Consider the following 252-nt stretch of genomic DNA (forward strand, 5'->3'; position numbering starts at 1 on the left):
AGCTCTGCCTCTCTCATCATCTCCACCCTCTCCGCCTGTCTCATCCCAGCACTGCCTGTCTCATCACCTCCATCCTACCGCCTGTCTCATCCCAACACTGCCTGTCTCATCATCTCCATCCTCTCCGCCTGTCTCATCCCAGCACTGCCTGTCTCGTCATCTCCATCCTCTCCGCCTGTCTCATCCCAGCACTGCCTGTCTCGTCATCTCCATCCTCTCCGCCTGTCTCATCCCAGCACTGCCTGTCTCGTC

This window comes from Nanorana parkeri, unplaced genomic scaffold, assembly GCF_000935625.1.
Source record: "Nanorana parkeri isolate BGI_ZX_2015 unplaced genomic scaffold, ASM93562v1 scaffold1940, whole genome shotgun sequence".
NCBI classification, from domain to species: Eukaryota; Metazoa; Chordata; class Amphibia; order Anura; family Dicroglossidae; genus Nanorana; species Nanorana parkeri.